This window comes from Sapajus apella, unplaced genomic scaffold (assembly GCF_009761245.1).
Source record: "Sapajus apella isolate SASKATOON/1434 unplaced genomic scaffold, GSC_monkey_1.0 scaffold138, whole genome shotgun sequence".
Taxonomy (NCBI): domain Eukaryota; kingdom Metazoa; phylum Chordata; class Mammalia; order Primates; family Cebidae; genus Sapajus; species Sapajus apella.
This window is the reverse complement of record NW_022437078.1, coordinates 2,606,897-2,634,456: the sequence shown is the minus strand read 5'-3', so window position 1 is coordinate 2,634,456 and position 27,560 is coordinate 2,606,897. Positions and strand designations below refer to the sequence as shown.

The following is a 27,560-nucleotide window of genomic DNA, read 5'->3' as shown; positions in this document are numbered from 1 at the left end:
GCCAATGGCATTTTGAAAAGAATTTCATTAAACGTTGCTAACATGTCATAAGCTCCCTTAAATGGAAGGGTAATGGTTCATAACATTTGTAAGCTTTTTAATTTCATGGAATATGAGCAGCATAATCAGGACCTATTAAAGTCAATCAACTGTGCCAAGTGGGGCTACCTACCTTTGCTTTGTTTCTATTTTGCTTGTGGGTATACCCCATGAACCAAGAAGCAGAGAGCCCCGGTATCATTCTTTAAGGCTAACATTGGTGTGTGATATTCTGAAAAATCTCTGACGAAACCATTAAAGCTGCATTTGTGTGTGTGGGTTGAATAGGCACCTCTTGGGAAATGGCTTTTGGTTTCTGGAAAAGAGAGATTTTTCTTTTAATTGGCTCAGAAGGTACAATTTTAGCAGGATTCAAAGTGAGTCAACTGAGCATTGAAATTGGAATTAATAAATGACAATAAATATAAGGAATCCTATTTAAATTTTTAACAACATAGGGGTATCGAAACTACCTATCTGTCAATATTTATCTCAGGATTTTTTCTATCATGGAGCCTCTAGTAATAACAGTGGTCATTTATAGTGAGTTAAGTGGCTGACACTGTTGTAGGCACCATATATATGTGTAATTTTCAAAACAACTCTAAGATACTATTAGTTAACCATATTATGGATAGAGAAACTAAAGTACTAAAATGTCACATACTTAATATGTCTCCGGTTACAAAGCTAGTGAATAGCAAAGCCAAGCTTCACACAGTTTTGTCTGACTTTAAATTATATGTACATTGCTGCTATGCTATACTGCCCTCACAAGAGCCCTGATGCAAGTCTTCCCATGGGAATGAAGATATCCACAGAAAACATTTCTACCTGGGAACTAGAGAGGACCTTCTTGCATGGCTGAAGGCTATGGAGTTAAATAGAGAGAACTCATACCACAGTCAAGAGACAAAGTATCCGTCAAAGTTAGAGAAGCAGAGCAGAGTAAAAAGAACCAGGATATGGCAAGGCCATGAACAAAAGGATGATATGGAGGCGAGGTAGGTAGATTAGGAAATGGAGAAGAAACTGGGCTAGGGCAAGCCGTAGAAGCCTATGTCTGTGACCACATGGAAAGTCTAGATTTCCACTTTTGTACACTGCTGGCTGTATAACGCGGGGGAGTGTCTGGCAGCTCCATGGAGCTGGGTAGGACCAGACAATTTCTTCATGTAAATCTGCATGCCTAAAAAAACAAATGACGTGCATACAGATGGTGTCCAAATATACTGTCTGTATTTAATTACAATTCATACAAATGATCAGGAAAACTCTTAGTTATTCCCCAGGCTGCCATTAATAAATACTGACCAAAAGAAAAACACACAGATTTATGGTTTTACATTGATTGACATGCATGCCTACTACAACATTTGAAGGAGATAAAAGTCTCCATCCTAAAAGAGGAAAAAAAAAAAACTTTATCCAAGAATATTTACTGCATAGGTGGGGGTAGTGGGCTTTTAACTATACTCTGTGTACATCAGTTTAATAAAAAATGAAGAAACAGTTCAAGGAATGAGAATCATTGTGGGTTCTTGCACTTACTATTTATGAGCAGAATTTTATAAGGCAAGATGAATTTAGAATGAAGACAATTCTTTCTCTGAGGGAGGTCCCAGAGGTAATTAAGGCCTAAGGCATCCATTATATATAATAAATTAACATCTCTGTTATGCATCTAGAGTGGCACAGCTGTTTGGAGAATTGGAAGACCCAAGAAAAGAGTCACTCTTATTTTCTATGTTCTGTAGTTAGATAAGGAACCAGAGATAAGAAAGGCCAGGTCTTTGGAAATTTAGAACCTATGTAAGTTTTTATAATTTCATATTTATTTCATTTTGCTGAACTTTGAGAAACAAGTAGAGCATTACACATTTTAAAATTCTTAGTAAAAAAACTTATAGTGTGGAGTTCTAGATGAAAACATATCTACAGAGTGTATTGTCTTTGGAATATCACACCATTTTTTCTTTAGTCAGGGACTAAATTTGCACTTGGGTCCTTGATTATTTCCAAATAGATACCGTAATGCAATTCTAACAAAAGGTATGGACAGAGAGAAGTAACATCATAGTAGGAGATGGCTCAGTTTGGGAGATGTGCAGTTTGAATGAGGAAAAAATCGACTCCATAGGAAACCGTGACTACGTGAAGAAAAATTACAGTACAGAAGCCATCAGAGAGGGTGTGAGGAAAGGGCAGAGAAGCCACAATTGGTAGATAAAGGAAATAACACGATGTCCTCTTCATGAAACTGGCAAGCATCCTGCATGGCTACAGAGAAAGCAAGCTAGGCAAGCAGCACAGACCAACCTGTAACTACTGTCTACTATTCCAAGAAGGATGGCATTTCAGTTAAGGCCAGAGTGTAAGAATCAACCTGGGTTGGAGTATTAGATGTATGTTCTTTCTGTGCCTTTCTAAGTCTTTCACTGTTCATCTCTAAATAGAAAATCAAAGTGATAGAGCCTTCATAGAGTCACTATAAGAAATTAACAAGATAATTTTATATTAGCAATGTATCTGTTAGCTATTATAATGTAAGGTTCTAATCACATGTTATTTAGATTTAAGTTCAGCAAACATTTATGAGCAATCACTATAGTACGTCTGCGAAGTACTTTCACATCTAGTAGTTCATTCAATCTCTGCAATGGCAAATATTTTAATACGTATTAAAATTACAGATATTCATTATTAGAACAGCAAAACCCTGTAGACACTTAGGAACACCTTAAAATTTCCCAAGCATTTCCCACATTCTGATAGCAATTGCTAGTATCTCAAGAATATAACCATTATAGAGTCTATATATATATATATATATATATATATATATATATATATAGAGAGAGAGAGAGAGAGAGAGAGAGAGAGAGAGAGAGAGAGAGACACCAAGTTTCATTCTTATTGCCCAGTCTGGAGTTCAATGGCATGATCTCGGCTCACTGTAACCTCCGCCTCCTGAGTTCAAGAGATTCTCCTGCCTCAGCCTCCCAAGTAGCTGGGATTATAGGCACCTGCCACCACGTCCAGTTAATTTTTTGTATTTGTAGTAGGATGGTGTTTCACCATGTTGGCCAGGCTGGTCTAAAACTCCCAACCTCAGGTGATCCACCTGCTTCAGCCACCCAAAGTGCTGAGACCACAGGCATAAGCCACTGTGACCAGCCTGTGTCCATACCTTTACATAGTCTTTTTTTCCATTACTTAGCTAGCCTCAGTGCTTCTCCTGGACATTAGATTTATGTACAAGGATGTGCATATAAAACTATGGCTACTACATTTTTGTGGGTGATTTAAGGTTTTTTCAAGGGAAATTTTAAGAATTGACTTTTTGCCATATGGGCCAATTTAAAAAACTGACATGTGCAGCTTTACCATATAATCAATGTTCCTGGATCCCACAGGACCACGGACCCTGGGATGTGCTGTGTGGAGAGAACCCTGACAAAAAGAGTTTCCAGAATCTTCACCCACAGAAAGAAGGCAATTTTCCTTCACTATCCACCACTGCACTGGTGTTAGTCATCTTCTTATGCTTCGTATAACATCTATCATAATGCTGTCAAATCCTGTTTTTATTATACTTCCTGTACATTTCTGTTTTAGTCCATCTGTTTCTTGTTACAACAAAAATTTTACAGCCTGGGTAATTTATAGACAACAGAAATTAATTGTCTCATAGTCCTAGAGGCTACAAAGTCCAAGATCACAGTGCCAGCAAGTTGAGTTGCCTGGTGAGGGCTGCTCTTTGCTTCCAAGCTGTTGCCTTGTTGCTGCATGCTCCAAGGGAGGAACACTACGTCCTCACATGGCAGAAGAGGAGACAGGAGGGGCTAAAAACGCTGAACACTGCATGAAACCTCTGTTATAAGGGCATTAATCCCATTCATGAGGGAGGAGCCCTCAGAATCTCATCAATTCCTAAAGGCCCCACCTCTTAATACTACCACATAGGTCATAAAGTTTTAACACATGAATTTTGGAGGGGACACATTCAAACTAGAGCACTCACTAACCCAAGTTTTGCTTAGATATGATGAAGAGGAAAGAAACTCTTTGTTACTTAGTAAGCTCTTTGTAGCAGCAATAGAAATAAACCATGGTGACCAGGTGAGGTGGCTTATGCTTGTAATCCCAGCACTTTGGGAGGCCAAGGTGAGTGGATCACGAGGTCAGGAGTTCGAGGCCAGCCTGGCCAACATGGTGAAATTCCGTCTCTACTAAAAATTATGAAAATTAGCCAGGCATGGTGGTGAATGCCTGTAATCCCAGCTACTCAGGAGGCTGAGAGAGAATTGCTTGAACCTGGGAAGGGGAGGTTGCAGGAGCTGAGATCGTGCCACTGCACTCCAGCCTAGGGGACAGAGAGTGACTCTGTCTCAGGAAAGAAAGAAAGAATGAATGAAAGGAAGAAAGGAAAGGAAAGGAAAAGAAAAGAAAAGGAAAGAGAGAGAAAGAGAGGCACACAAAAAATTATTAAGAATGCTAAGAAATAAGTGAAAGACTTTGGCTTGTTAGCAACCGAAGTCAACAATAAACATGGGAACCATATAGTCACCCAATAATATAAATACCCATGCATTAATGATTTAAAATTCATTTGTATCACTTAATGAGCTACCACCTAAGGATAATAAATCTTTCCAAAAATATTCTTCTCATATTTTTAAACCTAACTGCTGAGCTTTAACTGAGGGCTAAAACCAATCTACACACCTCGATGGTAGAAAACTTCAATTATTATGCCATCTGTGCTTGTCTTTTACTGGAGAGCGATGCTACTTTTTATTTTCAGGACTCTGACGTTATAAAATGGAAGCTGTGGCTTATGAGGTTGAGAAATCCACCTTATTTATTGCACCAAGCAAGGAAGGAAACATGGCAGTCTGCTTAACTCATTCTTTCAACATGGTGGTTTTTGTCACTCTCTCTCTTCTTCTTCCTCCCGCTCCAACATGCAACAAGTGCATCTGTGAAATGTTTATCAATCTTAAAAGCCTCATTTACTTTGCAGACCATTTGGTATTTGCCTAGAGGCAGAATCATTGCTAATAAAAAACAGAATCATTCATGGAAATGGAAAGTCCCACACTCATAATTTAGGCCACTGCCACTGAAAACATCACGGGTAATAATTTACAGAGTGCTGCATCAAAAGGTTACACTTAGCTGCTGACAGAGATCACACAATCAAAATAAAAGTATCTGCTTATAGTTTCATACGGCAAAAAACCATTTTCATATGGCCTCCGAAACTGCGTCTCCTGAAAAATTATCAGTATTTTTGACAAGGAACAAGCTTTTTAAAAATTAAAACTAACAGCATAACATACCCAGAGCAATGACAGAGCACTGGGTACAGCCAGAGTTGCCAGAAGATGAATACGTGTGGATCGAAGCAATAGGAAAAAAGAACAAACATGGTTTTACAGTAACATTATTTTTTTTGCCAATAATACAGGAGTAAAGAAAAACAAAGGCTTTAAGAGCATATTAAAACATGTGCCTTTCTTAAGACTACCTTCCCTCCAATATTCTCAAGTACTCAGCAGTTATTACTGTCTGTGGGAATGCCTCCTAACCCAGGTAGGCATCTTCTTACCATTAAAGGAACAAACCAAGCTACAGGGGACTCTGGCATGCATTTCTTTCTCATAAATGCAATTTATGAAATAAGCAAGAAGCAGTCTCAGCACCTACTAGTCATTCTAGGCAGCTGGGATGTTACTGAAATCAAAAATATAGAGGATGTTGAAATGCCATAGTGATGATGATGAGCTCAAAGGTTTGAAGGACTGGAAATGCTAATTTTGTCCTGTTAAAATGTTCTATCTGTAACACACAGCTCAACACTTAGAAGCTCTCATTAGCCTATGAGTGGCATGAATCAAGGCATATAGGAGGTCAAAAATGAAGAACAGGTCAAGATGAACCCTATTATTTTTAGTCCATGCTTAGCTCTTCCATGTAGTCTGTTCTTATTCCCTCATGGCCTCACATCACATAATTGCTTATGCCACCTCTCCACATAGTTGAATACTTAATATGTGGCCAATACAGATAATTAATAAATGTATAAGATCCTTTTAAAGAGATGTTTGTTGCTCCAAAAGCTTCTTATAGAAACTTTGAGCAAGAAAGACCCTAAGAAAGCATCCATTCATTCAAATAACAATTTGCTTTCCATCCTGTGACAGGAACTATTCTAGAAACTAAGAAGACAGTGGTAAACAAAGACAATAATAATATTAATAAAGGCTAATAATATATATTATTTTCAAATATTATAGTGTTCTATATTCAATGTACGATTCTATAAACTACATAAATTAACTCTTATAATCCCATTATAAGATTATGAGATAGTGCCATTATTATGACCATTTTTCTTTCTTTCTTTTTTTTTTCTGAGATAGAGTCTCACTGTTACCCAGGCTGAAGTGCAGTGGCACGATCTCAGCTCACTGCAACCTCTGCCTCCAGGGTTCAAGTGATTCTCTTGCCTCAGCCTCCAAAGTAGCTGGGATTACAGGCATGTGCCACCATGCCTGGCTAATTTTTGTATTTTTACTAGAGACAGGGTTTCGCCACATTGGCCAGGCTGGTCTTGAACTCCTGACCTCAGATGATCCGCTCGTCTCAGTCTCCCAAAGTGCTGGGGTTACAGGCATGAGCCACAGCGCCCAGCATGTTTCAGAGGAGTGAAGTGAGGCACAGAAAAGGTAAAATAACTTGCTCAAGGTTACAAGGCTAGTAAATGGCAGTACAAATATTCAAATTCAGGAAGTTGGTGCTCCAGATTCTGCTCCCAAATACCACTTAGTACTGCCCTTCTCCCTGTCTGCCGTCATCAAGATTATATAGTAATAGCAGAAACAAAAACAGGTAAATGTAAAAATATATAATTATATAATATATAAGTAATCCGATATGATATAATATGACAAGATAAAGCTACTGGGTCAGAGATATATTTTAGATGAGGCAGTCAGGGAAGGCCATCATGAGAAATGCTATTGGAACAGACCTGGAAAAAATGAGGCTAGGTTTTGGTTCAGTTTGGTCGTTTTCAAATTGTGGTCTGTGGAATCCCAGTAAAGGCCTCAGTCCCCTGTGGCTGGTGACATGGAGACTGGCTGGGTAGGACAACAGGTGCAAGACCATCTCCTGTACAACTACAGCAGTTCCCCCTCCAGTGGGTTTGGATTTTGGGGCTTGAAGTAAAATTAGGCTTAAAAATATTTCATGACTTAAAAAATAGCTGCAGAAAACCATTGATTATATCCAGCTTCTTTCACAGATAGATAGTTCACAGATAAACTGATGAAGAGAAGTAACTTGCTGAAGGGCTCACTTGTATGATGATCAGTAAGATAATGAGAAGAGAAACCAGATTCCCTGACTTTGAGTCTAGTGTACTTTCTGTAACACTGGGCTGCTAGTTTTAACTCCCTCCACCATCCAGGACATTTTAACCAAATCTTTAGAAAGTACAGATACAAGGTTTCATCCAACACACTGTCTTTCTCTTTCAAAACTTCATAGCCAAACTCCAGGTTTAGTAAGAGCAAAGTCCTGGGATGCTATGGCCTTCCCTGATATTCTATTAACCTGCCTCATCTTAGCCTCCAATTCGAATTTATGTCTTTTTCCTGACATTAATCCATTACATCTTTTGGAATTATGTTACCGTATGTATTTCTTTAAGTTACTTCCAATCCTTTGTGGAAATGTGTTTGTGTATTAGTGAAAGGAATGTTTACAGTGTGAGCTTGGCTGAATAAAAATTACTGAGAGATCCAGAGCCCTCAAATAAATGAGATGCTAATGATGGACCCCTCTGTACCATAACAGACAATGAGGAAGAATTTGAGGAATCCTATCTGCCCAGTGGCTCTCAACTCATATAATTAGACATTCCCAGTGAAGTTTGAACACACTTCTACCAGATCTCTGACTGACATAGTTAATAGCAGATCTGACCAAAGCCCTCAGTAACTCTTATATTTCTAGCATAAGCTTCATTTAAGAAAGGAATGCACAGTCAATTTATCCCCAACAGCCATGTTAATTATATGGAAACCAAAAGCCTTTGAATATCTATGTCTGTTTTCCTGAATAAAGTGACAACAGTATTACATGTTGAACGATTCAAAGTTTGCATGTCTGTTTGACAAAAAAGTAAGCAGCTGGTTCACATTATTGTCCACAATAAGTTATAACAGGAAAACAGACAGATAATTTGGGGAACAGCAATTGGTTTCATAGTACATATGGGCTTATAAATGACCCTTCCAATTTTTAATAATATCCATAATTTATGTGTAAGCAAAGGAATGCAAAGAGGCCTAATGCACCCTTCTGACTTAGTACAAATCACTTTTATTTACTCAGGCAATACTTCATGGTCCAGTTAACTTCTTAATTAAAGACAGCAAGATGTTCATGTTCCATGCAAGTGGCATGGAAAATACTGTTTTGTGTGCAGCATGTTCATTTGGGAGTTAGAGCTGCTTTGCTTACTCAGGAGAAGCCATCACAGCCTTGATTTGGCTTCTAAACTAACCAGAGACATGAATTTACTCCTTGCAACTAATTTATCAGTGGGGCTTATTCAACTGTGTGTGTGTTTGCCATCCCATGATAGTTCTGATTTTCTTTTTTTGCCTTATAAACAGCACACAGGATCCAAATCTTCACATCTTCTCATCTTTATCAGCCTCCTTCCCTAGCTTAGGTTGTTTAGTGGTTAGAGGACAAAAAGGAAGCATGTTTTAGGAGACTCAGGGTAGAGAGTGGCTTTAAAGAGCCATACTTCAGGCTCCAGAAATTCTAAGACAACTACTACCTGCCACTGAACTTGCATACAATTTAAAAACCAAGAAGAACAAAACTGGAGGCATCATATGTCCTGATTATAAATTACATTACAAAGCTATAGAAATCAAAACAGTTTGGTACTGACATAAAAACAGGCATATATATTGATGAAACAGAATAGAAAGCCCAGAAATAAACCCACATATACGGTCAACTAATTTTCAACAAAGTGATCACATGATGGGTAAAAGATAGTCTTCTCAATAAATGGTACAGAGAAAACTGGATATTCACATGCACAAAAATGAAATTGAATCCTTATTTTATACTATACACAAAAATCAACTCAAAATGGGTAAAAGGCTTAAACATAAGACCAGAAACAGTAAAACTACTAGAGAAAAACACAGTAAAAAAGCTCTATGGCGTTGGTCTTTGAAATGACTTTTTTCTTATATGAGCCAAAAACATAGGAATCAAAAGCAAAATTAAGCAAACAAATAGGACTGCATCGAACTAAAACTTTTCCACACAATAAAAAAATCAACAAAATGAAAAGGCAATTTATGGAATGGAAGAACATATTTGAAAACTACCTTCTTGATAATGGATATAAAGAACTCATGCAACCTAAGAGCATAAAACCAAATAACCCAAATTTAAAAACTGGCAAAGAATCTAAATAAATATTTTTCCAAAGAAGACATAAAAATGGCCAATAGGTATATGAAAAGGTGTTCAGTACCACTAGTCATTAGGGAAATGCAAATCAAAAACCACAGTGGGTTATGACCTCACCCCTTTTAGAATGGCTATTATCAAAAAGATGAAAAATAACAAATGTTTTCAAGGATGTAGAGAAAAGAGAACCTTTATGTATTGTTGGTTGGAATGTAAATTGGTACAGCTATTATGGAAAACTGCATGGAGGTTCCTCAAAAAATTAAAACAGAACTACTATAGGATACAGCCATCCCACTTCTGGGTATATATCCAACAGAAAGAAAATCATTATCTCAAAGAGATACCTGCATGTCAATGTTTATTGCAGCACTATTTACAGTATCCAAGATATGAATTCAATCTAAAGTGTCCAATGACAGATGAATGAACAAAGAAGACGTGGTATCTATACACAATTGAGTATTATTTAGCCTTAAAAGAAGAAATCTTGTCATTTCTAACAACATGGATAAACCTGGAGAACATTAAGCTAAATGAAATTAGCCAGTCACAGAAAGGCAAATACTGCATAATCTCACTTTTATGTAGAATCTTCAAAAGTCAAACCCAGCAACAGTGAGTAGAAGGGCAGTTAGCAAGGGTGGGAGTGGGGGAGGTGAAACAAGATGTTCATCAAAGAGTACACACTTTCATTTATAACATGAGTAAGTTCTGGAGACCTAATATACAACATGGTGACTAAATAATCATGTAGTATATATCCGAAATTTGCTAAGAAAGTAGACCTTAGGTATTCTCACCACTTGCATAAAATAAAGTAATTATGTGAGGTGATGAATATGTTAATTAGCTTGATTATGCTAATCATTTCATGATGTATATTAAAACATCATTAAGTTCATACACCTTAAATATACACAATTTTTACCTGTCAATTATACCTCAATAAAGCAGGGGGAAAAAAAACCCAAGCTAGAGGTCATGAAAGAGAAACACGAAGTAAGAAACAGTGAATTAGGGGTGAATCCTATGATATCAACCTAGTTTTACTCCTGCATGGTGAGATATATATATATAAAATATGCATATACACATATATATGTATATATATATGTATATTGAGCCTTAGTACATGTATTTTTGAGCCTTAGTTTCCAACCAGTAGATGTATATATATACACACATATATATATATATAAAGACCTGACTTTAAACATCTTGCGTAGGTTCTTGGAAACTGCCACTTTAAGTGAAACAACATGTAACAAAACCATTTTTTTCATACCAATGTTATAACAAAATGACTCTCAACAAAACAATGTTTCTCAAGCACTTAATATCTGCTGTTCTACTTAAAGTTGCAGTTTCTAAGAACCTACTGAGGACATTAAATAAAAATGTATTGTACATTCACAACTCCATAAACCACGGATTGCACCTGTAAGGTACTTCAGAGGTCCATAGTATTAATTAGTTAATCAACTGGGTGTGATACAATAGTGACTGGTAAGACTGTGCCAAACTGAAGAACAAATGTCCCATATAAAGTATGAAGTTTACAAAACGCGAGGCTGCCCCCAAGCTGTACCCCGTAAGAATATCAAACCACTCCACCATATTTTTGTTCCTTCATAAGAATCAGAAAACGTAATTTTTTAAAAATGTGAAATTCTCAGATTTTTAAATATCAGAAACACACATATTAATAGTAAAAGAAAAATACCGTGTGAGACAAATAAGCTACGTCTGTGAGCTGGATTAGTTTGTAACTTCTGTCACAAGCTCACTTAATATTTTATAAGGCAGCCCACTAAAGTTACTTCACTTAGCTCTTACAAGAAATATATTAAGTACAGAATATCATCCCAGTGATTAGATCATTCATCATTAAGCTCAGTTCTGCTGCATTATCCACTGTTGTTTCCAGTTCCTTTTTCATAGTGCTTGTGAATTGTCTCACAGATTCGACATGTGTTTCAGTCAAAGTTATTTCTCATGAGAGGGAAATTGCCATGTGTAACCACTTATCACACTAAACATGGCGTCATGAAAAATTACCACTTGTCAGCTTGGTCTCATGGGAGAATACTGCCATTCTGGATTTTAGTTCTACATTTAGCTGGGTATAATTTGGTAAATCCCACTTACTTTTTGAGCCTTAGTTTCCAATCAGTAGATGAAGTAACTGGTCTAATTAAATTATTAGGTGCTTTCAACCTTCGTCCTAGATATGTCTTGGTCATTAGGGATGTTAGAATAAATCTCAAATGACATCATACTAAAATCACAATGGATTTTTAAAAATCTCAGTCTTTATTAAATAAAGAAATGAGAGATTCAAAACTAATAATTCATGCTGAAGATGACTGGCTCAGAGTTTCAAAAAGCATACAGATATTTCTCAACTTTGATAAATATAGACAAACTTGGATACCCTCATGCTCTATTTTATATGTGGAATTTAGACTTAATGAGAACCGACATTTACATAGGCTTTTGTACACACTAATGTGTGTGTGTATGTGTGTGTGTGTGTGTTGGGGGTGGGGTTGTCCTTTTTTTAAGTTCTGGGGTACATGTACAAGATGTATAGGTTTGTTACATAGGTAAATGTGTGCCATGGTGATTTGCAGCACCTATCAACCCAACCCATCACCTAGGTATAATGCCTAGCATGCATTAACTATTTTTCCTGATGCTCTCCCTCCTGCTGCTGCCCCACCAAAAGGCCCTGGTGTATGTTGTTCCCCTCCCTGTGTCCATTGTTCTCTTGTTCAGCTCCTGCTTGTGAGAACATGTGATGTTTGGTTTTCTTTCCTGTATTAGTTTGCCGAGGTTAATGGTTTCCAGTTCCATCCACATCCTTGCAGAGGACACTTTCTGATTCTTTTCTATGGCTGTATGGTATTCCATGGTGTATATATACCACATTTTCTTTATCCAGTCTATCATTGATGGGCATTTGGGTTGATTCCATGCCTTTGCTATTGTACATAGTGCTGCAATGAACATACACATGCATGCATCTTTATAAAAGAATAATTTATATTCTTTTGGGTATATACCTGGCAATGAGACTGCTGGGACAAATGGTATTTTTAGTTTTAGGTCTTTGAGGAATCACCACACAGTCTTCCATGATGGTTAAACTAATTTACATTCTTACCAACAGTGTAAAAGCCTATTTCTTCACAGTCTCACTAGTATCTATTTTTTTTTTCGATTTCTTCAGTCTCACTAGGATCTATTTTTTTCCTTTTTAATTCAGCAAGGCTAGTTTTCTTCCTGCAGGAAGAGTGCAACTTGCCGGCAGTCTTGCCACGAGAGCACACCTGAACGAAGGAGACAGGGATACATATAATTTTCATAACCTGATGCAATTACCCTACTGCTGTGTCCAGTTTCCATTGGCTGGAATGGCACTTCACATTCTAAATTTGACCCAATTGGCTAAAAACTTGGAAATTTTCTAAAGAGGTAAAGGTAGAGGAGAACAAAGGAAAAGAGAAATAACTTGAGGAATGCTTAGAGAAGTGATAATATTTCCAAATAAGGAAGGGGAATAAGTTATGACCTAAGACTTGCCTGGGCTTGTCCAGGAATGTCAGGGGAAATATCTAGGTTAAAGTGTTATAACTAAGAACATGGGATGCACTTATTTCTTTATTATGACTAACAGCTACTTTAAGATTATTAGCAAAAACTTTAAAGCAAATTAACCTTTGAAGAAACTATTATTCATTCTTAATGAACTAAGAGGAAAGTTTTGGAGAGGAACCTTTTATTTATTCTTATTTCCTACAATTCTTCCCTTTTTTTATTTATAATTCCTCTTCAAACTTATTTAACATGTCTTGACTCGGTTGTTCTGCTTGTTCTTATAAAAGAAGTATTCTATCTGAATAGGGTGGAGGAGGGGTTGAAAATATTTTAGAAAGAGTTGTGTCTACTAGCCTCTGCACAAGTCGTCAGATGCATGTTATGATACAATATCTAATGAGAAGAAGTATACCTATCACAGCTCCTAGCATCTATTATTTCTTGACTTTTTAAATAATAGCCATTCTGACTGGCATGAAATGGTACCTCATTGTAGTTTTGATTTGCATTTCTCTAATGATCAGTAATGTTGAGCTTTTTAAATATTTTTCTTGATGACATATATGCCCTCTTTTGAGAAGTGTCTGTTCATGTCATTTGTCCACTTTATAACGTGTTTTTTTTTCTTGTAAATTTGTTTAAGTTCCTTATATACTCTGAATATTATGCCTTTCTCAGATGGATAGAATTTTTCTCCTATTCTATAGGTTGTCTGTTTGCTCTGATAATAGTTTGTTATGCTGTACAGAAGCTCTTTAGTTTAATTATGTCCTATTTGTCAATTTTTGCTTTTGTTGCAATTGCTTTTGGCATTTTCATCATGAAATCTTTGCCCGTGCCTATGTCCTGAATGGTATTGCCTGTTTTCTTCTAGAGGTTTTATGGTTTTGGGTCATACATTTAAGTCTTTAATCTATCTTGAGTTGATTTTTGGATATGGAGTAAGGAAGGGGTCCAGTTTGGCTAGCATTTGGCTAGTCAGTTCTTCCAGTACCATCTATTAAATAGGGAATCCTTTCCCCATTGCTTGATTTTGTCACTTTTGTCAAAGATCAGATGATTGTAGATGTGCAGTCTTATTTCTAAGTTCTCTATTCTGTTCCATTGTTCTATGTGTCTGTTCTTGTACCAGTACAATGCTGTTTTGATTAGTGTAGCCTTGTAGTATAGTTAGAAGGTGGGTAGCGTGATGCTTCCAGTTTTGTTCTTTTTGCTTAGGATTGCCTTGGCAATTTGGACTCTTTTTTAGTTACATATGAATTTTAAAATATTTTTCTCTAGTTCTGTGATAATGTCAATGGTAGTTTAATAGGAATAGCACTGGATCTATAAATTACTTGAGCAGTATGGCCATTTTCATGACATTGATTCTTCCTATCCAAGGGAATGGAATATTTTTCCATTTGTTTGTATCTTCTCTGATTTCCTCAAGCAGTGGTTTGTAGTTCTCCCTGAGGAGGTCCTTCCATTTTCTTGGTAGCTATATTCATAGGTACTTTATTTTCTTTGTAGCTATTGTGAATGGAAGGTCATTCATGATTTGTCTCTCTGCTTTTCTGTTGTTGGTGTATAGGAATGCTCATGATCTTTTGCACATTGATTTTGTATCTTGAGACTTTCCTGAAGTTGCTTATCAGCTTAAGAAGCTTTTGAGCTGAGATGATAGGGTTTTCTAGATATAGGATCATGTCATCTGCAAATAAAGATAGTTTGGTTTCCTCTCTTCCTATTCGACTATGCTTTATTTCTTTGTCTTGCCTGACTGCCCTGGCCAGAACTTCCAATACTATGTTGACTACGAATGGCGAGAGAGGGCATCCTTTTCCTGTTCCAGTTTTCAAGGGAAATGCTTCCAGCTTTTGCCCATTCAATATAATATTGGCTGAAGATTTGTTACAGATGGCTCCTGCTATTTTGAGGAAAGTTTCTTTAATACCGATTTTATTGAGAGTTTTTAACATGAAGGAATGTTGAATTTTATTGAAGGCCTTTCTGGGTCTACTGAGATAATCATGTGGTTTTCATCTTTAGTTTTGTTTATATAATTAGTTATGTTTATTGATTTTCACATGTTGAACCAGCCTTGCTTTCCAGAGATGAAACCAACTTGATTGTGGTGGATAAACTTTTTGATGTGCTGCTGGATTTCTTTTGTCAGTATTTTACTGAGGATTTTTGCACCGATGTTTATCAGGAATATTGGCCCGAAGTTTTCTTTTTTGTTGTTTTATTTCTCCCAGGTTTTGGTATTAGGATTGTGCTGGCTTTATAAAATGAGTAAGGGAAGAATGCCTCCTTTTCAACTGTCTGGAACAGTTTCAGAAGAAATGATACCAGTTCCTCTTTGTAGACAGAATTTAGCTGTAAATCTGTCTGGTTTTGGGTTTTGGGCTTTTGGTTAGGAGGCTATTACTGTCTCAATTTCAGAACTCGTAATTGGTCTATTCAGGGAGTCAACTTTTTCCTCATTCATCTGTGGAGGATGCATGTGTCCAGGAATTTATCCATTTCTTCTAGATTTTCTAGTTTATTTGCATAGAGGTGTTTATATATTCTCTGATGACTGTTTTTATTTTTGTGGGGTCAGTGCTAATACTCCCTTTATCATTTTTACTGTGTCTATTTGATTGTCTCTTCTTATTACTCTAGCTAATTGTCTATTTTATTAACTTTTTTCAAAAAAACAGCTCCTGGATTTGATTTTCTTGAATTTTGTGTGTGTGTGTGTGTGTGTGTGTGTGTGTGTGTGTGTGTTTCTATCTCCTTCAGTTCTGCTCTGACTTTGGTTATTTCTTGTCTGCTAGCTTAGGGGTTTGTTTGTTCTTTGTTCTCTATTTTTGATGTGATATTGTTAATTTGAGATCTTTCTAAGTTTCTGATGTGGACATTTAGTGTAATAAATTTCCCTCCACCACTGCTTTAACTGCATCCCAGAGATTCTGGTACATTGACCCTTTGTTCTCATTAGTTTCAAAGAACTTGATATCTGCCTAAATTTCATTATTTAACCAGGAATCATTCAGGAGCAGGTTGTTCAATTTCCATGCAGTTGTGTGGTTTTTAGTGAGTTTCTTAATCTTGAGTTCTAATTTGATTAAGGTGTAGTCTGAGAGACTGCTAATGATTTGTTGTTTTTGCATTTGCTGAGGAGTATTTTACTTCCAATCATAATTTGAATTTTATCAATTTTGGATCACTTTTACAGTAAGTGTCATGCAGTACCAAGAAGAATGTATATTTTGTTGTTTGTGAATGGAGAGTTCTGGAGATTTCTATAAGGTCCACTCGATCCAGAGCTCAGTTTTTAATTGTTTGGAATAGTTTCAGAAGAAATGGTACCAGCTCATCTTTGTATCTCTGGTAGATAGAAGTCAGCTGTCTGATGTGAAGTCCTAAATATCTATGTTAATTTTCTGTCTTGATGATATGTCTAATATTGACAATGGGTGTGAAAGTCTCACGCTACTATTGTGTGGGAATCTAAATCTCCTTTTAGGTCTCTAAGAACTTGTTTTATGAATCTGGGTGCTCCTGTATTTGGGTGCATATATATTTAGGATAGTTAGATCTTCTTGTTGAATTGAACCCTTTGTCATTATGTAATGCCCTTCGTCTTTTTTACCTTCTGTTTTGTCAAAAACTAGGATTGCAACTCCTGCTTTTCTCTGTTTTCCATTTGCTTGATAAATTTTCCTCTCTCCCTTTATTTTGAGCCTTTGTGTGTCTTTGCATGTGAGATGGGTCTCTTGAATACAGCACACTGATGGGTCTTGACTCTATCCAGCTTGCTATTCTGTGTCTTTTAACTGGTGCAATTAGTCCATTTACATGTAAGGTTAATATTGCTCTGTGTGAATTTGATCCTGTCATCAGAATGCTAACTGGTTATTTTGCAGTCTTGTTGGTGTAGTTTCTTCACAGTGCCATTGGTCTTTATACTTCAGTGTGTTTTTATAGTGGCTGGTAACAGTTTTTCCTCTCCATAGTTAGTGCTCACTTTAGGAGGTCTTGCAAGGCAGGTGTGGTGGTTACAAATTCCCTCAGCATTTGCTTGTCTGTAAAGGATTTTATTTCTCCTTCACTTATGAAGTTTAGTGTAGCCAGGTATAAAATTCTGGGTTGGAAATTCTTTTAAGTTGTTGAAAACTGGCCCCCAATCTCTTCTGGATTATAAGGTTTCTGCTGAGGAGCCTGCATGGGCTTGTTTTTGTAGGTGACCTATGCTTTCTTTTTGGTTGCCCTAAACATCTTCTTCATTTTGACTTTGGAAAATCTGATGATTATGTGTCTTGGAGTTAATCTTCTCATGGAGTATCTTACTGGGGTTCTTCGGATTTCCTGAATTTGAATGTTGGCCTGTCTTTCTAGGTTTGGGAAGTTCTCCAGGATGATAATCTGAATTATCTTTTCCAGCTTGGTTCCATTCTCCCTGTCTCTTTCAGGTACTCAATCATTCATAGATTAATTCGTTTTACATAATCCTATAATTCATGGCAGTTTTGTTCATTCTTTTTCACTTTTTTTCCTCTAATCTTGTCTGCCTATCTTATTTCAGTAAGATAATATTCAAGTTCTGAGATTCTTTCTTCCACTTAGTTTATTTCATGTACTTGTGGCTGCACTGTGAAGTTCTTGTGTTGATTTTTAGCTCCATCAGGTCAATTATGTTCCTCTTTAAACTGGTTATTCTGGTCAACAGCTTCTGTAATGTTTTATCATGGTTTTAGTTTTCTTGCACTGGGTTAGGACATTCTCCTTTAGGTCAAAGAAGTTCATTATTACTCACTTTCTTTTTTGAGATGGACTCTCGCTGTGTCACACCAGGCTAGAGTGCAATGGCGTGATCTCAGTTCACTACAACCTCCATCTTTCAGGTTCAAGCGATTCTCCTGCCTCAGCCTTCCTGAGTAGCTGGGACTACTGGCATGTGCCACCAGAGCTGGCTATTTTTGTATTTTTAGTAGAGACAAGTTTTGGTATGTTGACTAGGATGGTCTCGAACTCCTGACCTCAGGTGATCTGCCCACCTTGGCCTCCCAAAATGCTGGGATTATAGGCATGAGCCACTGTGCCCGGCCCATTATTAATCAACTTCTTGAGCCTATTTATGTCAGTTCAACCATCTCAGCCTCAGCCCAGTTCTGTGCCCTTGCTGGAGAGGTATCACAATCATTTGGAGGGGATAAGGCATTCTGGCTTTTTGAGTTTTCAGCTTTTTGCATTGATTCTTCCTCATCTTAGTGAGCTTATCTACCTTTGATCTTTGAGGCTGCTAACCTTGGAAAGGGTTTTGTGGATTTTCTTTTGTTGATGTTATTGTTGTCATTGCTTTCTGATTGTTTTCCTTTTAACAGTCATGCCCCTTTTTCATACAGCTGCTGTGGTTTGCTGGGGGTCCACTCCAGACCCTATTCGCCTGGGTCCCTCTGGCACCTGGAGGTGTCACCCATGGAGGCTGCAGAAGAGCACAGTTGGCTCCCTGCTCCTTCCTCTGGGAGCTCTGTCCCAGAGAAGTAGTGACGTGAAGCTGGCTGAAATGCTTCTGCATAAAATATCTGGCAACCCCTCTTTTGGGGTGGTAGGGTCTCACCTGGTCAGGAGGCATGGGATCAGGGACTCCTCAATGAATCACTCTGTCTGCCCCTTGGCAGAGCAGGTGTTCTGTGCTCAGGGGAATCCCCCTTGTCCAGACTGCCTGGCCTCTTCAGAGCCAGCAGGCAGAAAAGACTAACTGCTTAGCCTGGAGACCACAGCTGACCCTCTCTCTGGGGGTTCATCCCCGGTTGATTGGAGTCCTGTCTGGCTAGAGTTGAAGAAATTCCTGCAGGGAGACCCTGCCTGGTGAGTAGGGATAGATCAAGGCCCTACCTAAAGAAGCAGTTTGGCCACAATCTGCTACAGCTGCTATACTGCGTTGTGCGGAATTCTTTCCAGTCCAAACTGCCTAGTTTAAAGGGCACCAGTAGGGGAAAACAAATGGGGCACAATGATAGCAGCCACCCCTCCACACTGGAAACTCAGTCATCTCAGGCAGTCTCCAGTTTGCTGCTGCTGACCACAACTCAAGCAGCTGCAGACAGTCTGTACAGCTCTGTGCTTGGGTCTTAAGACCCTGGTGGCAGGGGCTCACAAGGGTATCTCCTGATCCATGGGTTGCAAAGATAAGTGGAAAAAAGCTTGGTTTCCTGGGCAGGGTAGCAAATCATGCACCATTTCCTTCGGCTGTGGGTGCCCCATGCAGCTCCTGGGTGGGTTGTCACTCCACCCTGCTTATCCTCACTATCTGTGGGTCACACCAACCACCTAGTCAGTCCCAATTAGAGAACTTGGATACCTCAGCTGAAGGTGCAGGATTCACACACCTTTTTCATTCTTCTGTGGGAGCTGCCAACTGCAGCTGCTTCTGATCGACCATCTTGGCCCCTCTGTGTGTTTCTTAATCTTTAAATATTTTATTTTGCTTTTGCTGTGTTATAAAATGAGTGAAAATGTCATTACTGAATCAGAATGTATAAACATTTATTTTTCTTCATATACTAGGAAACATTTATTTTTTCCCAAGGCTAAGTGCTGAAATCCTTTTTTTTTTTTTCCCATTTATTTATTTTATTGCATTTTAGGTTTTGGGGTACATGTGAAGAACATGCAAAATTGTTGCATAGGTACACTCGTGGCAGTGTGATTTGCTGCCTTCCTCCCCATCACCTACATCTGGCATCTCTCCCCTTGCTATCTCTCCCCGGCTCCCCACCCCGCACCGTCCCTCCCCTATTTCCCCCCAACTGACCCCAGTGTGTAGTGCTCCCCTCCCCATGTCCATGTGTTCTCATTGTTCAACACCCGCCTATGAGTGAGAACATGCGGTGTTTGATCTTCTGCTCTTCTGTCAGTTTGCTGAGAATGATGGTTTCCAGGTTCATCCAAAGGACCCAAACTCATCGTTTTTTATGGCTGCATAATGTTCCATGGTGTATATGTGCCACATTTTCCCTATCCAGTCTATCGTCGATGGGCATTTGGGTTGGTTCCAGGTCTTTGCTATTGTAAACAGTGCTGCAATGAACATTCGTGTGCACGTGTCCTTATAGTAGAACGATTTACAATCCTTTGGATATATACCCAGTAATGTGATTGCTGGGTCAAATGGAATTTCTATTTCTAGGTACTTGAGGAATCGCCACACTGTCTTCCACAATGGTTGAACTAATTTACACTCCCACCAACAGTGCAAAAGTGTTCCTATTTCTCCACATCCTCTCCAGCATCTGTTGTTTCCAGATTTTTTTATTTTTATTTTTTTTTTTGAGACGGAGTTTCACTCTTGTTACCCAGGCTGGAGTGCAATGGCACAATCTCGGCTCACCGCAACCTCCGCATCCTGGGTTCAGGCAATTCTCCTGCCTCAGCCTCCTGAGTAGCTGGGATTACAGGCACGTGCCACCATGCCCAGCTGATTTTTGTATTTTTAGTAGAGATGTGGTTTCACCATGTTGACCAGGATGGTCTCGATCTCTTGACCTCGTGATCCACCCGCCTTGGCCTCCCAAAGTACTGGGATTACCGGCGTGAGCCACCGTGCCCAGCCTGTCTCCAGATTTTTTAATGATCGCCATTCTAACTGGCGTGAGATGGTATCTCAATGTTGTTTTGATTTGCATTTCTCTGATGACCAGTGGTGATGAGCATTTTTTCATATGTTTGTTGGCCTCATGAGGCAGCCCATCATTGCCAAGGCAACCCACCACAGCAGAGAGACTCCGCCTCAACAGAGGTGGGCCACCATCGCCAAAGCAGTTCTAACTACACCCATATAAACAGGACTGCAGGGAAGTTCACTCGGCAGCTAGGCTGAGCCCACAGCAGCTCAGCAAAGCCTCTACAGGCCGACAGTGACTAGGCTGCGTCCTTGCTGGGCAGGGCAGGTTTGAAGGGAAAAAAAAAGAAGGCAGCAGCATAACGGAAACTCATAAATAAAGCCCTAAATCCCTAGGACAGATCACCTGGGAACAAAAAGCAGTTTATGAGTTCTCCTGCAGCAGACCTAAACGTACCTGCCCAGCAGCTCTGAATGAACAACAGAGCTCACAGCTCACCATCTGAGCTCCTATAAAGAAGAGACCGTCTCCTCAAGCAGCTCTCTGACCCCTATACATCCAAAGAGACACCTCATAAAGGAGAGATCAGATTGACACTAGGCGGGTATCCTTCTGGGACAAAGATAGCAGAAGAAGAAAACTGGTAACAACCCTTACTGTTCAGCAGCTGCTGCGGGTGAACCCCAGGCAAGCAGGGCCTGGAGTGAACCTCAGCAGACCTACAGCAGAGGGGCCAGGCTGTCAGAAGGAAAACCAAGAAACAGAAATAACCTCACCATCAACAAACAGAACGTCGATCTGAAAGATTTGAGACCCAATCTGAAAGCCAGCAACTACAAAGTCGACAGGTGGATAAATCCTTAAAGATGGGAAGAAACCAGTGCAAAAAGGATGAAAACACCCGAAACCAGAACACCTCTCCTCCTACAAGGGATCACAACTCCTCACCAGCAAGGGAACAAGGTTGGAGGGAGAACGAGTGTGATGAAATGACAGAATCAGACTTCAGAAGGTGGGTAGTAAGAAACTTCTGTGAACTTAAAGAACATGTTCTAACCAAATGCAAAGAAACTAAGAACCTTGAAAAAAGATTTGATGAAATGCTAACCAGAATGGACAAAATAGAAAGGAATATAAGTGAATTGATGGAGCTGAAAAACGCAACACGAGAATTCGCGACGCATGCACAAGTATCAACAGCCGAATGGACCAAGCAGAAGAAAGGATATCAGAGGTCGAAGATCAACTCAATGAAATAAAACGGGAAGGTAAGACTGGAGAAAAAAGGGTAAAAAGGAATAAACATTTTTAAAGTACTTGAAATATACCATCAAACTATTTTTTTTTAAGAAAGACAGTGCCAAGAATGCTAGTCCCAGCAAGAAATTTTAAGAATGAGAGAAAAGTAAGTCAAATTTTAGAAGAAGGTAACTCAGCAAAGGAAAAATTTTGAGCTAAAAGCTAATGAATGTAAAATGGGTTTTCCTTGAGAGTGGTAAGTCTGTCATTAAGAAAATATCCAAGCAGAGGATGCCAGACCATTTGGTTCATAGGAAGTTCAAACATCAGATGAGATTTGGACTAGATGATGATGTGAAAATTGGCATCATTATCATCATTGTCAGAAGGGATGAGGGTAGCTGTTACCACCTCTGGACACTTACTTCATGTCATATTCCGTATTAACAGTCAAAAAACATTATCTTACTTATGACCACATCGGATGTAGGTGTTAATATCTCAGTTGTACAGGTGAAAAAACAAGCATTTGAAACGTTAAACAATTGTTCAAAGATTGCTCTCACTGAGCAAATGGTAGCACTAGTTGCCACCCACGTCCAACAAGACAGCATGTGCTCAAAACCATGGTGTTACACTGCCTCTTGGTATAAGCAGTTTCTAAAATCCTTATTTATATATGACTTTATAATTCTATATGCTGTTTTTCATACATGAGAATATCTTAAGATCGGTATAGTCAAGTTTTTTTACAGGATAAAATATTTTAAAAGATATATAAATATTCTCAATATTTATATAATAATTTTCTACTTTATTCTCCTAATGTAAGTAAATTTTTTGGATCCATCCGAATTTTTTTTCTACTCTCTCCTTTCTTAAATGTCTAAATTCAATACAGCAATGGGCTAGGAGCCCTATAACCACCTTCAAATATAGTTTCAGGTGATCATGAGGATAGTCATTATACAACTTTCCTATTGCTGTAGGTGTGGAACAATAATAAGTGCTTAATAAATGATAATTTCCTTTCCTTTGCTAGTTCACATTAAGTTATACAAAAGCATCATCTAATCTCAGCACCGTAAGATGCAAGATAAAAATTCTCCCTGAAGAAGTAGGGATGTGCCACTTTTGTCTAAGAATGAATGACTGAGTACTAAAGTAGGGGCCTTTACTCACAAAGTAGTAGTAAAGGTTTCCTTAGCACTCATTCATTCATTCATGTATTCATACTATCTACTCGTAGTTCCTGCCAAAAACTTGTAGTTGTATTTAACAATTAAAAAGATATCCAATCACATTGAAATAAGCATTTAAATATAGAGTTTTGTAGCATTAAATCCCTTAACTTTACAAATTTCTGTGTTAATGCATTCAAGTGGTATTTCTAAGACACACTATGTTTGGATGTCATGGTTGAATACTTCATTTAGCATGTATCCTTCTAAATCTATTTTCTGGATGGCATAATACTTTACTACTTAGAAGGTGTACATCATGTGGCTGAAAGCTAGAATGTCCTGGGGCTTTCATTCAACTCCCAGATGGAAATCTTTATAAAGATGAACATTTCTCATTAATTTGTCTTCCTAAGTGATTGCTATCACACTAATCAATTTGTAGTTACTTTACTAGGGTTACAACCTTCAGTAATGAAATCAGATACAGTATTGAACATAGTGTGGATTGCTTAACTAATCTCAATTCCTCTCAGATCAGTGAAACACAGAACCACAATGAAGTCAAGTGTTGTTTCATTAGTTGTCCACACTTCGAGTAGTTGACTAATCTTGTTCAACTGGACACTGATCTCTTTTCAGCAGGAAAAGCAGAAGGGGATACCCCATAAAATGGAGGCAGCTGTGATCTACATAGAAATGATACTGCAGATGATTCTGCAAACGACAGTCCCCCAGAGGTAGTCTACAGAGTCAAATACATCAGAAAACAACTAGTAAGCTGAAGATAACAAAGTGGTGAATGGAAAGGTGCCGAAAACCACATGTGAGGTTCATGTGAGCATCATGTGAGGTTATGACTAGGTAAACAGGGCAGATCCTGCCCGCCAACCACTAATTCCTCCCACCTTTTTTTAATACCAGAACCTCAGTTTTTTTTTCAGCTGGCAGTGACCCCGGTGCTTAAGGAGAGGCAAGCCCTAAAGACTGAATCACCATCTTAGCAATCTTTACCTTTTCAGGCCAACACACTTGATTTCAGTTTTTGTGGCATATGAAAGAAAGACTAATTCTTCCTTCAATGCCACACCTAATATGTTATTCTCTATTCCGTTCTCTGTGCTTTGATGTTATCCAGAAGGGAAATATCAAAGGTTTATGGCCTGAACTACTTCTAATAGCCCTCCTCAGAAAATCAAGACATAGCCCCACTGCTGGCAAAAAAAAAAAAAAAAAAAAATCATATTCTTCTTTAAGTTAGACATTAAATAGATGTTTTTTAAAAAGATCTCTAAAAACTGACAATTTATTGTTAAAATTATTTAGATACTCTTACTATATAATGCCATTTATATAAAGTTCTAGGAAATGAACACGGGTGGCAAAGTAGGATGGATGCAGCAGGACGCGGGGATTAAAATGGGGCAAGGAGAAATTCTCAAGGGTGATGGATACATTTGTTATCTTGATTCTGGCGGTTTCACGTGCATAGACATATTTTATAACTTATCAGATTGTAACTTATCAGAAGTATACTTCAAGAAAGGTGTTAAAATTTTTTATGTAAGATATAAAAAAATAATACAGTCACGCTTTACTTGATGAGTATATATTACAAGAAATATGTCTTTCGGTGATTTTATCATTGTGTGAACATCATAGAGTGTCCATATACAAACCTAGATGGTATACCCTACTACACACCTAGGCTATATGGTATAGCCTATTCCCTTCTAGGCTACAAACCTGTATGGCATGTTCCTTCACTGAATACTGTAGGCAATTGGAACACAGTGGGAAGTATCTGTCTATCTAAACATGGAGAAAATACAGTAAAATTACACATGGTGTTATAATCAGGAGACCATCAGTGCCTCAGTACAGAACAGCATGCAAAGTATGGTTTTGTTAAAAAATACATATCCATGGAAAATGTTTGATAAAACAGTAAATTGTTAACAGTGCTTGCCTCTGCAGAATAGATTTAAGAGACATATTCATTTTCAGTGATTCACTGGCTCAGTTTCTCAAACATCTACTGAGCACATACTATGTGCTAGGCACAGCAAGAGGTCTGAGGAATACAGTGGGGAAAATCCAGACAATCACCTGATCTTCTAAACATATAAACAAATAAAAATGTGAAAGAATGACAGTTATAAGGAATAAAAACCAACGTGCTGTTTACATACGGCTATTGTGCTAAAGACTGATTGATTGAAAGAGGTCTTTCTAAATAGGTGACATCTGAGCTGATACAAAGATGACCAGAAGGAGCCCTCAGTGAAAATATCTATTTTCTGTATTTTATAGGCCTTAGAGGACTTCGGATTTTATTTCAGATGCAATAGGAAATCAATGGGAAATCCTTTGCAAAGAGGTAGACCGACTTGACATTTTGAAGACTACTTTAGCTATGATTTGGATAATGAGTTACAAACGCATAAGGCAACAGACAGTGAAGAGACGATTGCAGTAGTGTAGGTGAGAACGGATGGTGGCTTGACCTAGGGTGTGGTGTGCGAGTGCGATGCAGAAGAGTGAATGAATTTGGGCACAAGTTTCAGGTACAGCTCCCATGACTTAGGTATTTTGTTATGTATGCATATCTGTGTATCTTTTTTCCTTCAGTTAGAAGATATTTATTTTGTTATTAGAAACATATTAGGCTATAAAACTGTAATATTTATTTTTTAAAAAAGTTATTAAAAACAATGGAAAACTGAATTTGAGGGCTTATTTTCTTTAAGCAGTGATTTGAAAGCATTGCATATAACTCATATATTTTAATATTAAAGTAAGTAAATATACAAGTAAGTAATCATTACTTTTTAAGCTTATAAGCAGGTGTGTCTCTCAGTGGGGATCAGCTGTCTGTCAATTTCCAGCTAGGCTGGCTAACACATTTGCTAGACGTCCAATTCCTGCATATAGACTCAACAGATGCACCCAGTACCCTGTTTTCAAGTCTTTTAAAACACAGTTCTCAATATATTGACATGACTAATTCTATGCCAAGGAATCTTATTTCAGGGTGTTTTACTCAACACATATCAACTATTTTCCTTATGTTCTTCAAATCTACTCCTTTGACCACATCCAATCTAATAAGAGCGTTTATATAATTTATGGAATTATTCCTAATAAAGATTAGAAGGGCTGGTGAATGACAGCCTGTGGCCTCACCAAGAATGCTGTTTATAAGAGCTGTAAAAAAGAAAACAAAAAAACAAACTTTAAGATAAAACTAAAATATTTACTTTCTGGCCCTTTACAGAAAAGGTATCTCAACATTCATAGAAGGAAATGACAAAACTGAACTAGTGAGTTAAACAAGTGTAATACAGGTAAGACTATTCATCTAAAGTTCAACTAGAGAGAGCTCTATGACAACTAACCAAATTGCCAGGTTGGGAAAACAAGACACAAATTAAGAGCAATGCATATAACAGGTATTTTTAAAATACTTAAAACTGTCTCTGTTCATTCCAAGGCAGAATTATCATCTGACTCTCCACATTACAGGGTCATCTTATTACTCCTTCTAGGGTATAGGTTTCTCAATGACAGGAAATATGTTCATAATTCTCTGCATACTTTAAGTACCCAAGCCAATGTGCTATAGGTTCCAGTTACATTTTATAAATAATCATTGTATGGCTAAATTCATTTGCTATCTTTGATGCTTTTAACATCCTGGCTCTCTCTCTTTTACTAAGCACGCAAGAAAATAAACTTAATTGCAATTTAGTAGTGGCTCCAGTTCAATACAATTCAAGACTTTGGATAACATTCAGATAAAATTAACCACTGCACCAAGTTGCTGAATTTCAATAATTCTGCTAATCAATGCACATAATGCAAGTAATGCTTTGGGGGAACTTTCACATTATGCCTTGCTGACAGGTGAAGGGGGATCAATCCGAGGCAGAGCAAATGCATTAATAATCCTTTTCAACCAACAAATTCTACCACCCCACTAAAAACCAAAAACAAAAACTAAGCAAATGAAACCAACCAATCAAAAATCAAAACCACTAAAAAATACCCCACAAAATTTGGATAACAGTGGTTAACAAAGGCAAGATATGTAGGAATCACTGCTACAGCAATAAAAAGGTAAAGAAGGAATGAAAGAAAAGCTTAGGAAGGAAATAACAGTTAACAGTGAAGGCTTGAAATCTTTGTCCTGCTACAAGTATGAAGCTTTTGACATGAAACGTCTCCAAGCCTCAATTCTTTAATCTATAAAATAGAGGCAACAATAGTCCCCACCCCAGTGGATAAATCTGTGAACCTAAATTAGATAATGATACTGCATGCAAAGCAGCAATGTGCCTACAGCAGGGTATATATTCTGTCTTGATGATTTAAATACCATTTCAGAATG

General features: G+C 37.9%; 1 protein-coding gene across 6 annotated transcripts in view; it reads right to left on the bottom strand.

Moving 5' to 3' along the window:
- The window catches only part of SGCD (sarcoglycan delta), a 649,492-nt gene that overhangs the window by 235,830 nt on the left and 386,102 nt on the right, over positions 1-27,560 (bottom strand). The gene's annotated exons all lie outside the window — the stretch shown is intronic.